Source organism: Capra hircus, chromosome 11, assembly GCF_001704415.2.
Source record: "Capra hircus breed San Clemente chromosome 11, ASM170441v1, whole genome shotgun sequence".
Taxonomy (NCBI): domain Eukaryota; kingdom Metazoa; phylum Chordata; class Mammalia; order Artiodactyla; family Bovidae; genus Capra; species Capra hircus.
Genome location: NC_030818.1, coordinates 98,710,695 through 98,723,585, shown reverse-complemented (window position 1 = coordinate 98,723,585; position 12,891 = coordinate 98,710,695).

The window sequence follows — 12,891 nt, the reverse complement described above, 5'->3', positions numbered from 1 at the left end:
TTGTGGCATGGGAATAATAATAATAAACAAACAAATAAGTGTCTTGGGCTTCCCTGGTGGCTCAATGGTAAAGAATCCACCTGCCAATGGGGGAGATGAAGGTTTGATCCCTGGGTCAGGAAGATCCCCTGGAGAAGGAAACGGTAACCCATTCTAGTATTCTTGCCTGGGAAATCCCATAGACAGAGGAGCCTGGCAGGCTACAGTTCAGGGGGTCGAAAAGAGTTGGGCATGACTTAGCAAGTCAACAACAACATTGTTACACCATTGAAGGGTCTTGCCATCACTGTGAAAAAAAAGAAACAAAACAAAACAAAACACCAGTGTCTTTCTGATTCCTCTGCATCAATGCTGGCCTTAATATGATGCAAATGGGTTACCACCCAGAGCACGATTGCCAGGTGAGCCCAGAACACACCAAGCGTTGTCTATGAGATGGTAGATGGTCATTTCCTGCTAAATTTCCTGTCATACTACACAAAGGAGACACAGGGATTAAGGCAGTATTTTGTCTTAAATGAGTGCCAGGGCCTGAAGGTCATTTGATACCTCTTTCATTGCCTTCTCACTGTGCTCTGGCTCTTCGTACTTATTAAAAAGTTCATAGTAGGGAACTCCCTGGTGGCCCAATGGTTAGGACTCAGTGCTTTCACTCCCAGGGGCCAGGTGGGAGGCAGGGGTGGGGCTGGCTTTGATCCTGGCTCAGGGAACTATGGTGTGGCCAAAATACAAAAAGTTAACAATGGTATTTGTATTAAAACTTAGAAAATTAAGAGGCCTTCCCTGGTGGTCTGTGAGTCTGTTTTGTTAATAAGTTCATTTGTGTCGTATTTGATTTTATTTATATTTAATTAATTAATTGACCTCACTGCGTGACTTACAGGATCTTAGTTTCCCAACCAGGGAGTTTGTGCCACCCTCTCTGGGGCCCCCCAGCAGTGGAAGTGCTGAGTTCTAAGCACTGGGACCTCCAGGGAATTCCCTGTGTCATATTTTAGATTCCACATATAAGTGATTTCATGTGATATTTGTCTTTCTCTTTCTAACTCACTTCACTTTGGTATGGTAATTTCTAGGTCCATCCAGCTTGCTGCAAATGGCACTCTTTCACACTTTTTTTAAGTGGCTGGGTAGTATTTCATTGTATATACATACCACATCTTCTTTATCTTTTCATCTAATGATGGACATTTAGGTTGCTTCCATGCCTTGGCTATCATAAATAGTACTGCTGTGAACATAGGTGTACATATATCTTTTCGAATTACAATTTTAGTCAATGTATACTGACTTAGTCTTTTTATGAGAAAGCTCCAGTTAAGAGTGATGGCAAATATAAGAATGGATGGGACATAAGCCATCTCTCACTGAGTAACTGAGGTTCATAACGTTTAATTTTACCCAAATAACTGTTTACATATCACTTTTGTTTTCAACAGAACTGGTGCTACAATTCATAATGTCGACAAAAGAAATCCTGGGATTTACATATTTAAAAGAAATTTTGCTTACATGGTACCGTATTCATTCATTCAATCAGTCAGTATTTATTGAGTGTCTAATATATGCCAGGCAGCAATGATTATGAAAAGTTCTATGAACAAATACAGATAATAAGGTAAGGCCTTTCTAATGAGCTGGCATTTGGGGAAAGACCTCAAAGAAGTGAGTAGCAGCCTTTGTGACCTTCAGGGAAAGAGCATTCTAGACAAAGAAACGAAAAAGACTAAGGCAGGCACGTGTTCCAGGAGAAGCAAGGAGGTCGGGTCATTGAAATGGGGTACATGATGGCTGCTGAGCTCAGATAGTATTAGAGGCTCTGGTCTTGTAGGACTTGTGGGTAGTAATAGGGTCTCTGTTTTCTATATTGAGCATACAAAACTCACAGCTGATTAAGACATGCCTGTGTCCTGAATGAGATCTAGTTCATATCAAAAACTATAACAGATATGAACATAGTTCTATAGGACTAGAGAAAACAAAGCAAACAAATCTACTGGCAGAAATCAGAGAAGGTGAGACAGATGTAAGCCGGATCAGCAATAATTGAGTGGGTGGTATGGGATTTCTTTTCAGGATGATGAAATGTCTTAAAATTAGTTGTGTTGATTGCACAATTCTGTGAATATACTAAAAATCATTGAACCTTACATTTTAAACAACTGACATATGGTATGTGAAGGAAAGAAAGAAAAGTCGCTCAGTCGTGTCCGACTCTTTGTAACCCTATGGACTGTAACCTTCCAGGCTCCTCCGTCCATGGAATTTTCCAGGCAAGAGTACTGGAGTGGGTTGCCATTTCCTTCTCTAGGGAATCTTCCCGACCCAGGGATCGAACTGAGGTCTCCCACATTGCAGACAGACGCTTTACTGTCTGAGCCACCAGGGAAGCCTATGGTATGTGAAGTATATCTCAGTAAAATTGTTGGAGTTAAAGAAGAAGAGGAATGAGTTCCAAGCAGAATGGATGTACTTTCAGGTCTTCATTGCAGCGCAGAGGCTTTCTCTAGTTGTGAGTGGGGCTGCTCTCCAGCATCAGTGCACCAGCTTCTTTTTGGTGGCTTCTCTTGTTGTGGGGCATAAGCTTCAGTAGTAGCAGCTCGTCGGCTTTAGAGCATGGGCTCAGTAGTTGTGGCCCATGGGCTTTCTTGCCCCATGGCTTGTGGGATCATCCCAACCCAGGGATCAAACTCATATCCCTTGCATTGGCAGGAAGATTCTTAACCGCTGGAACACCAAGGAAGTCTGGATGTACATTTTAGATAGAGAGAAGCTTTGGTTTGGGGACAGTATTTGCAAGGAATCTTTTCTTTAAAAGATGAGAATTCCTTTGCCTGAGACTTTGAAAACTGCAAGGAATTTACAGCTCAGCCTTTTGAGGAATGGATATTATATGTGGTCGGGCACTAAGCTAGGCCTTATAGTTGCACAGATGAAAACGATATGGTTCCATCATTCAAATATCATAGACTAGGGACTTCCCCTGTGATCAAGTGGCTAAGACTCTGCGCTCCTAATGCAGGGGGCCCGGGTTTGATCCTTGCTCAGGAAGCTAGATCCCACATGTGGCAACTAAAGATTTCACTAAGACCTGGTGAAAGTAAAAGTGGCTCAGTCGTGTCCAACCCTTTGCGACCCCAAGGACTATGCAGTCCATGGAATTCTCCAGGCCAGAATACTGGAGTGGGTAGCAGTTCCCTCCTCCAGGGGATCTTCTCAATCCAGGGATTGAACGCAGGTCTCCCGCATTGCAGGCGGATTCTTTACTGGCTGAGCCACCAGGGAAGCCCAAGCATACTAGAGTGGGTACCCTATCCCTTCTCCAGTGGATCTTCCTGACCCAGGAATCAAACCAGGGTCTCCTGCATGCAACTAAGTAAAAAAATATTTTGAAAAAACAAAACTCAGAGACTAGTGGAGTGCATGTGTTCAAAAGGATTTGAGGGCACACTGTTTACTGAGCAATTTAAGTAGTCTACTCCGTTCTGAAATATTGCTTTTGACATGCATTAAACATATACTTAAGTCTGTTTCTGGACTTGCTGTTCAGTTAAATTGATACCTATCATTATCCCAGGGCTTCGCAGGTGGCACTAGTGGTAAAGAATCCACCTGCCAATGCAGGAGACATAAGAGACATGGACTTGATCCTTGTTTCGGAAAAATCCCCTGGAGCGGGGCATGGCAACCCACTCCAGCATTCTCGCCTGGAGAATCCCATGGACAGAGGAGCCTGGAAGGCTACAGTCCGTGGGGTCACAAAGAGTCTGACATGACTTAAGTGACTTAGCATGCATGCCTGCTGTGATTATCCCAGTATCAATTCCACATTCTGTGTTATTATTTTATTTTCTCTTTTTTTAATAGTTTCATTTAGGTGTAATTTATATGCCATATACTTCCCTCATTTTAAGCATACGATTCAATGATTGTTGGTAAATTCACAAAGCTGTGTAAACATTACCACAATCTGATTTTAGAACATTTCCATCACCCCCAAAAGAAACCTCATGCCATTCTCACCCCCAGCCCCAGGCAACCACTTTGTGTCTCTATAAATTTGCCTTTTCTGGGCATTTCATATAAATAAATATGTCTGGCTTTACTTTATTTCTTAATATGTGGTGAAACTGGCTTCTTTCATTTTGCTTCAATTTTCGGAAAATTTGAGGGCATTCTCATGGGTTTATTCTTTTAAATGAACTGGAACAAAAGTCGTGTTCACAACCCATTTTATAAATCAAAAAAAGATCAACCTTTTAAATCCTAATTTAATCATTTATTTTGTCTCTGAATAACTCTGGACTCTCAAAATCAAATCCGTCTTCAAGGGACAGAGGATATTTTTATTTTTGAGGGCCATCAAACTAAAAAGATTGTTCCAGAAGAAACTAAACTCTAGCCCCAGAATAAAGGCATACCTGATAACCTGACAAGATAACTGATTGAAGGGCACTTCATGTATTGAGTTCTGGTTTGCTTTCTAAAAACAAAACAAATCTATATACTGGGCTGCATGGCAAATCATTCTTTATTTCTAAACCGCAGCTGTTTGTTTGTAACCTGTATAATGCAGACTATAACATTCGGAATGGTGACTATCCACTTGCTTTACTCCCAGTCTCCCTCTGTCAGGTCACACCAGCCCCCAAACACAAAAAGCATGCTCAGAACCAGGTACTTTAATTACAGCTACCTTTAGGCCTTCAGATGCCCTGAAGCCTCACAGTAACCAGATGTGGCGCATATTTTAATCATCCCACGTTCTGTGTATGCAGTGAAGTGAAATGAAAGTCACTCAATCGAGTCCAACTCTTTCCGACCCCATGGACTGTACAGTCCATGGAATTCTCCAGACCATAATACTGGAGTGGGTAGCCTTTCCCTTCTCCAGGGGATCTTCCCAAACCCAGGCATCGAACCCAGGTCTCCCACATTGCAGGCAGATTCTTTACCAGTTGAGCCACTAGGGAAGCCCAACAATACTGAGGTTGGTAGCCTATCCCTTCTCCAGCAGATCTTCCTGTCCTAATAATCAAACCAGGGTCTCCCTCATTGCAGGCAGATTTTTTTTTATCAACTGAGCTATCAGGGAAGCCCCTTATGTGTATGCAAGGTGGGCACATACACTGATGACCTACCTTCCATGGCTGAGCACTGGTCTGGCACAGGTAAACTGAGGCCAAGGAGACAGTGGTCTCAGCGTGCAACAGAGTCGGCAGACATTGCGAAGGGTGGAGACGGCAGTGGCACCCCACTCCAATACTCTTGCCTGGAAAATCCCATGGACAGAGGAGACTGGTGGGCTGCAGTCCATAGGGTCGCTAAGAATCGGACACGACTGAGCAACTTCACTTTCACTTTTCATTTTCATACATTGGAGAAGAAAATGGCAACCCACTCCAGTGTTCTTGCCAGGAGAATCCCAGGGATGGTGGGAGCCTGGTGGGCTGCCGTCTACGGGGTCGCACAGAGTCGGACACGACTGAAGCGACGCAGCAGCAGCAGCAGCAGCAGCAGCAGCAGCAGCAAAGGAGGAAACAAACAGTGACTGTAATACCAAATTAAGAATGCTGCCAAGAAAGCAGTCAAACAAGATTGCAACGGAGAATAACAAGGAAAGACTCCTCCAATTAAGTCTTCAGGGAAGACTGGTCTAAGAAGAACCATCTTCAATCTCAGATTTAAAAAATTAAAAGAATTCCTTGGCAGTCCAGTGGTTAGGATTGGGTGTGGAGTTCAGTCTTTGGTTGGGGAGCTAAGATCCTGAAAGCCATGCAGTTTGGCCAAATTGAAAAAAAAAAAGAGCCAGCACTTTGCAGAGCTAGGAAACAAAAACATTTGCAGAGCATCAGAGAAGGTCAGGAAGCACACAAAATCACACAGCAACTGTACAATAAGCCAAGGTTTTAAACCCCAATGCCAGATGCCAAACTCTCCTCCATGACATTCTAATAATCATCATTAACTGGGCTAGCATAGGGGTTCCCACACAGCAGGTCCAAAGAGAAAGCAATGCCTTGTTTGGTCCTAAGGGGACGGATGGCTGCTCCAGGATGCGGCTGAACCTACAGCAATGCTTGTGAGTACCAGAAGGAGGATTTATCCTCCTGGGCCCCCAGCTGGGGAAGGGGCGGGAATTTTACCCTATTGTCCTTCCCTTCCTTCCAGCTCTCCAACTCCAGCTCTGACAAAGCTGTTTTAATGAGTTTATTAAGGCTCCTTTGTCTCAGTCCACCTTTGAGCCAGGCCTTTCCCGGTGGGGGTGGGATGGAGCCAGGGCTGGGAGGAAGCAAAGGCCAAGGGGCAGAAGGAGGGGCGGCCTGGGGGATTGAATTGACTTCTCAAATGTCACCTCCTCCTAAAGGCCTTCCCTGTCTGCCTTGGGTAAAATTCAGTTCAGTTCAGTAGCTCAGTGGTGTCTGACTCTTTGCAACCCCATGGACTACAGCAAACCAGGCTTCCCTGTCCATCAACAACTCCCAGAGCTTGCTCAAACTCATGTCCATCAAGTCGGTGATGTCATCCAACCATTTCATCTTCTGTTGTCCCCTTCTCCTCCTGCCCTCAATCTTTCCCAGCATCAGGGTCTTTTCCAGTGAGTCAGTCCTTTGCATCAGGTGGCCAAAGGATTGGCACTTCAGCGTAAGCATCAGTCCTTGATGAATATTCAAGACTGATTTCCTTCAGGATGGACTGGTTTAATCCCCTTGCAGTCCGAGGGATGCACCCTTACCCTTCTCTGTTTCCCTCTCTTGCTTTTTTCCTTCTGGTCCTTGGCTTATGGTAGTCATGCAGTTAATATTTGTTGGATAAACTGGTTATTTGTGCTCTTCCATGTGAGAGGCCTGGGGTTGGGCCTTTTATCACCACTTCCTTCCCACCCCACTCTCCATCACCCCAGTGGTATGACCTTAGGCTTCTTCCAAGCTTTCTGCCCTGTAATCACTTCTTAGAGTGCAAATTCCAAGAGAGCTGGAATTGGTGGTGTTGGCCACTCTGGAGCACAGTGTCTGACTCAGGGGGTGTAGGATAATCATTTGATGAATGAATGAGTGGAGAAAGTAATGAAGCCCTTACCTGGGCTGGTAAAGGCCTCCCAGGACTAAGCTGGGAAGCCTGCCATGTAACTTTGAGGTAATGTCTACTGCCTAGAACTGCACCGGATTTTCCTATTCCAAGCTATTCTTTCTCTGGTACCGCTTTTACTCTAAATAGTTCTAGAATTCTTCTTGAATAAGTGACTCTTAAGTTTCAGAGCACAAAAGAATGACCTGGGAAATCCCAGAGCCCAGCTTAGAGATAAAGAATTAGTAGGGCTGTCCTGGTCTAAGGGAATCTAGTTGTTCACAATCCATTCTGCAGCCAAAGATCTTATTAAAATATATAAATCCAATTAAGTCACTCCCTTGATAAAAATCCATCACTGGTTTCCTGGTGATCTAGTGAGAAAGTCCAAACCTCATGTCCCTTGAGCATCCTCATGACCTGGCTCCTGTCCACCTGCAGCATCAAGCCCTGGAGACTTATGTACCGAGTTCTTCCTTCCGCTTGGAAGACTCCCTCCCTCTTTCTCCACCCCCCCCCACCCCCCGCCTCCCTCTTTCTACTCCTATTTTCACCTTCAAGTTGTCGTTGCCACACTGACTTCTTTTTCTTCAGACCTTGGCCTAGAAGCCCTCTCCTCCCAAAGGTTCTTTCTGATCCCAAACTGCAGAGGCCCTCTGCTGGTCACACGTCCCTGGCCATCACCCCGAGTGGATGCAAGGTTTTATTATATGATCGTCTCTCTCGTGCTGTAAGCTTGTAGAGGGCAGAAACCATCGCAGACCTCAGAACTAGCATGGTGCCTAGCACATAATTGGTGTCACCTTGGGGACAGATGGCGCTTATTTAGATGACCAGTTGTGTTATGTGTGTGTGTGTGTGTGTGTGTGTGTGTACACCGAGAACCTACACTGTAACACAGGACTGATCTCTCCCGTCTTTTAAGGCCCAGTCTCCCTCTGTGTGGTCTCTTTGATCCCTTACGGCTTGGTGGGTGATACTAATGGTAATAACTGAAGAGTACTGATAAATACTGATAGCATACTAGGCGCTGCTTTGTGTGCTTCCTTTCCAAGTGTTAACTCATCCAGTCCTATTTCAACCCAATGGGATAGGCCAGGCATCTCAATTTTATATAAGAAAATTGAGGCATGGGGTGGTTTAAAGAAAGGAGCATAGGCCTGCCTAAAGAAAGGATCAGGCAGTTCTGGGGTTTAGTCCAACCTCCACTTCACCAGCTATGCACGACCGTGGGTAAGTCACAAAGGTCTCTGAGCCTTCATTCTTCCCTGTATCTGTGAAATGTGGATTGTAACAATACCTGGTCTATGAGGACGTTGTGAGAATTCATGCAAAGTGCTTGCAGTGCATGTTGAGAAGTCCATACTCCAGGAGGTGTTATTATTATATAATTAGTTGTTTCATCCTTGGAGCACGGTATCAGTTCAGTTCAGTTCAGTCGCTCAGTCGTGTCTGACTCTTTGCAACCCCATGAATCGCAGCACGCCAGGCCTCCCTGTCCATCACCAACTCCTGGAGTTCACTCAGACTCATGTCCATCGAGTCAGTGATGCCATCCAGCCATCTCATCCTCTGTCATCCTCTTCTCCTCTAGACACTCAAAATTTGAGTTGTGAAACGAAAAAGAACTGAAAGTTCCTAGAATAATTGCCACCAGGGTTTTAAAGTGGGGATGGTTTCTTTTTTGAGTTTTTTCCTCCTTGAATGTATTTAAATATTCTCTGAACACACAAGGACTTCCCTGGTGGCTCAGACAGTAAAGCATCTGCTACAATGCGGGTGACCTGGGGTTCAATCCCTGCGTTGGGAAGATCCCCTGGAGAAGGAAATGGCAATCCGCTCCAGTATTCTTGCCTGGAAAATCCCATGGATGGAGGAGCATGGTAGGCTACAGTCCACAGGGTTGCAAAGAGTCAGACACGACTGAGCGACTTCACTTTCTGGACACACCGTTACTGAACATTTTTTTGACACCAAGAAGTAGAGGTAGGAAGCAGGAGGCTTCCTTAACAACCGGGTAGGCAGGGTGAAGCCTAGTGGAGATTTAGAAGGGTCTCTGGCCTCAGGCTTCCCAGATGGCGCTAGTGGTCAAGAATCTGCCTGCCAATGCAGGATACAGTAAGAGACGTGGGGTTCAATTCGTGGGTGGGGAAGATCCCATGGAGGAGGGCGTGGCAACCCACTTTCTTTTCAAGAATACTTTCTTGCCTGGAGAATCCCATGGGCAGAGGAGCCTAGCGGGCTACAGTCCATAGGGTCTCAAAGAATCGGACTCGACTGAAGCGACTGTGTTCAGGAATTCCCTGGCGGTCCAGTGGGTAGGACACCATGTTTCCACTGCTGATCCCTGTTTGGGGAACAAAGATCCCAAAAGCTGCATGGTTCTGTCCGAAAAAAAAACAGCGGGAGGCTCTGTCCTATGTATAAGGCTGGAAACTGTTCTTACTGATGGTTAGACATTCATTCAGTTCCATTTCACTGTGTGTTCCAGGCACTGTGCTGGGCTCTGGGGACAGCTATGGTCCCTGTGATGGGGGAGCTGACCTACTGGGGCAAAGCCATGCATTACTACCTTATTACTAAATTACAGTTTTGAGGAGCGCTCCAGAGTGGAGAAGCTCAGTCCCCTGAGAGTCAGCAATGGCTTGGCATCTGGTCCTGAGCTAAACAGGAGAGCAGGGAGGAGTGCTCCAGGTAAAGGGAAGGGACAGGGAGGCGGAGGTCGGTGGAGGAGTTTGAATGGCTGTCAGGGTAACAGGGAGTGTGGCCAGAGAGCCTGTGGCTTCAGGATGGGGGAATGGGAGCCGAGAAATAATGCAGGTATCCCTACTGCCCCCCAGCTCCTTCTTCTCCCTTCCTCCTCCAGTGAGTCCTGGTCTTCATTTGAGTACCCTCATTTCTAGCACATAAGCCTGCTCAAGACTCTCTCATCTTGGAAATGTTCCCCCAACTTGACACAGGAGGGAAGGGGGCAGGGCACAACTTTTGAAAGAATGACATCACCCCAGGACAAAACATAAACCGATTAGAATCAAATGGGTCCAAGATGGCAGACCTAGATCCTCAGTGAGCAAGCGAAATGACACACCCAGAGGTGCCATGACAGTTTCAAGGCACTGTCACAAGACCAAAAAGTGGGCGGTAGCCCAATTCCTGGAAATCTCCACCCCTTCCCCCAAATATGTTGGAATATTCCTCCCACTCATTAGCCTATGAAATTACGAGGCCCATAAACATTAACCATGCCACATTTCGGGGCCTCTGTACTCAGCCTCTGCGGAGGCCCATACTCTTATCTGCTCAGCGTGTTTCTCTGTGAATAGATCCACTTCTTACCTATCACTCTTTCTCTCATTGAATTCTTTCTGAGATGAGACATCAAGAACCTGAGCTTCACTAGGTCCCGAAACCAGGTCTGTGATCTCAGTTGGAAGACTATGAGATTTGGGCTTAGTTTGAGTTTCAGCACATGGGTTCAAGTCCCAGTCTGAGGTAAACGGTTTCAAACTGTCCTGCTCATTCAAGGTATAATTCTTTCACAAGCACAGCTAAGCGTTTGTCTGTTCATTCATTCTCTCTTTTCTTTTCACAAATAAACCACATAAAACTTTAACCCTACAAAGAGAGAAAAACTTTAATTACCCAGAGGCAACTGTTATCAACATTTGAATCTATAGCTCTGAGGTTTTTTTAGAAACATATTGTTATAAAACCAGGATGCCTGCTAAGTCACTTCAGTCGGGTCAAACTCTGTGTGACCCTACGACCCACCACAATCCTCTGTCCATGGGATTCTCCAGGCAAGAATACTGGAGCAGGTTGCCATTTCCTTCTCCAGGGGATCTTCCCAACCCAGGGATCAAACCTGTTTCTTTTATGTTTAATACATTGGCTGGCTGTTCTTTACCACTTCCACCACCTGGAAACAATGTATATAAATTGCATTTTCAGTCAGTTCAGTTCAGTCACTCAGTCTTGTCCAACTCTTTGCCACCCCATGAACTGCAGCACGCCAGGCCTCCCTGTCTATCACCAGCTCCCGGAGTTCACTCAAACTCTCATCCATCGAGTTGGTGATGCCATCCAGCCATCTCATCCTCTGTCGTCCCCTTCTCCTCCTGCCCCCAATCCCTCCCAGCATCAGAGTCTTTTCCAATGAGTCAACTCTTCGCATGAGGTGGCCAAAGTACTGGAGTTTCAGCTTCAGCATCGTTCCCTCCAAAGAAATCCCAGGGCTGATCTCCTTCAGAATGGACTGGTTGGATCTCCTTGCAGTCCAAGGGACTCTCAAGAGTCTTCTCCAACACCACACTTCAAAAGCATCAATTCTTCGGCGCTCAGCTTTCTTCACAGTCCAACTCTCACATCCATACATGACCACAGGAAAAACCATAGCCTTGACTACACGGACATTTGTTGGCAAAGCAATGTCTCTGCTTTTTAATATGGTATCTAGGTTAGTCATAACTTTCCTTCCAAGGAGTAAGCGTCTTTTAATTTCATGGCTGCAATTACCATCTGCAGTGATTTTGGAGCCCCCCAAAATAAAGTCTGACACTGTTTCCACTGTTTCCCCATCTATTTCCCATGAAGTGATGGGACCAGATGCCATGATCTTCGTTTTCTGAATGTTGAGCTTTAAGCCATCTTTTTCACTCTCCTCTTTCACTTTCAAGAGGCTTAAAAAAAAAAAAAAAAGAGGCTTTTTAGTTCCTCCTCACTTTCTGCCATTTTATAAGAACCTTATTATGTTGCAAACATTTTGCCACATTTAAACAGCAGTAACAATCTTAATGGCCACCTGAGACCCTGTTCCACCTAGCACACTTAACTAAAGCTTCACTGTCCATTCTTTCTCAATATTTAGTGAATACCTGTTGTGTGCCATGACTTTGCCTGGAAATTTAGGCTGGCTGCAGGATCTTGCTATAATTCTACTGTGAATGAATAATTGCTGAATATCCTTGGCTTTCAATATCCGTGTGAATCTGTAATTGTTAATTCAAGAAAAATTACCAGAAGTAGGATTTCTAGATTAAAGAGGAGGCACACTTAAAGGTCAAATTATCCTCCAATTAGGTTTTACCAGTTTACACTCACAACTACTTCCTATGTTGAACTTCCCAATAATGTCCATTACCTTCTCTACTTTCTCCATTCCTAAACCCTCTGCAAGCTGGTTCTTGTTCCCACTACTCTACTTAAGTTGTTTGGGGGTGTTTAATACCTTGGGCCACCCTTCTTCTTAAAAATATTTTATTTATTCGACTGCACCGAGTCTTAGCTGTGGCATGTGGGATCTTATAGTTGTGGCATGTGGAACCTAGTTCCCTGACCAGGGATCAAACCCTGGTTCCCTGTAATGAGGGCACAGAGTCTTAGCCACTGGACCATCAGGGAAGTCCCACCCTCCTCTTCTTGAAATAGTCTCCTTCCTTACTGTGATAAAGCAGATTCTACTAGCTTCAACTTGATTATATCTATTTTTATAGCTGGGAAACCAAAGTGCAGAGAGGTGTCAAGTCTGAAAACAGGACATAGCAGTGTGTAGTCTTCATATTCAAGCCTCCTGACCCTAACAGCCTTGAGTTTCTTTTTGAACATGAGTTTTGCATCTTTGGTGATGCTTGCAAACTTTTCTAGTGTTAACAGGGCCTTACAAGGAGAATTTTGTCTGGTTCTACTTTCTTTCTAGGAAGAAATTTCTATTGCATTTTGTCTTTCCAGTGTCGCTAATCTAATCGGGCCTCACGGCCTTGACTTAAACTGAGTCCTAATGAGCATCAGTAGTGAGGCGGTGCAGAGGAGCCTCTGGGCGCGTTT